This window comes from Pseudochaenichthys georgianus, chromosome 16, assembly GCF_902827115.2.
Source record: "Pseudochaenichthys georgianus chromosome 16, fPseGeo1.2, whole genome shotgun sequence".
Lineage (NCBI taxonomy): Eukaryota > Metazoa > Chordata > Actinopteri > Perciformes > Channichthyidae > Pseudochaenichthys > Pseudochaenichthys georgianus.
This window is the reverse complement of record NC_047518.2, coordinates 17751292-17751775: the sequence shown is the minus strand read 5'-3', so window position 1 is coordinate 17751775 and position 484 is coordinate 17751292. Positions and strand designations below refer to the sequence as shown.

Below are 484 nucleotides of genomic sequence, written 5' to 3'. Positions count from 1 at the left end.
TAGGCTAGTGTGTGTTTGTGTGTGTGCGTGTTAGTGTGTATTGAAAGGGTGGGGGTGGGGGTGATGGGAAGTGTGACCATCAGGAATGTTTTTCACACACCCATGCTCCTGTGTACCACGCTGTCTTCACGGTGCCGTCAGCCCCTGATCACGCACCGAGGCTCTCTCCCATTGGTTGGCGCTCAGCACACCTTTGCGCCCTATTGGGCAAGACGTTAAGCCACGCCCATCTTTTCCCCACCGTCTTTGAAACGAAGAATGGTGATGAGTCTGAAAAAGAAACTGGAAGACATCAGTCACAATTTTAGTTTAAAGTGTTCACACGAGTCGACACGGACGGACAAGTACACGGTAGTTAAACCGGGTTCCTGAACACAACACATAGATCCACATAAAATGTAAGTAAACACATTTTTCACATTGTCATATATTCCATAAACCATAATATAACCAGAATTGTCTCTTTTAAATGATATAAAGACAT

General features: G+C 45.2%; 1 protein-coding gene across 1 annotated transcript in view; it reads left to right on the top strand.

Moving 5' to 3' along the window:
• The first annotated feature begins 257 nt into the window (after positions 1-257).
• Positions 258-484, top strand: part of LOC117460320 (Krueppel-like factor 10) — an 8100-nt gene continuing 7873 nt past the window's right edge. Inside the window, exon 1 of the mRNA XM_034101670.2 lies at positions 258-398. The gene's annotated coding sequence lies outside the window, so the exon portion shown is untranslated. The remainder of the gene's footprint in view (positions 399-484) is intronic.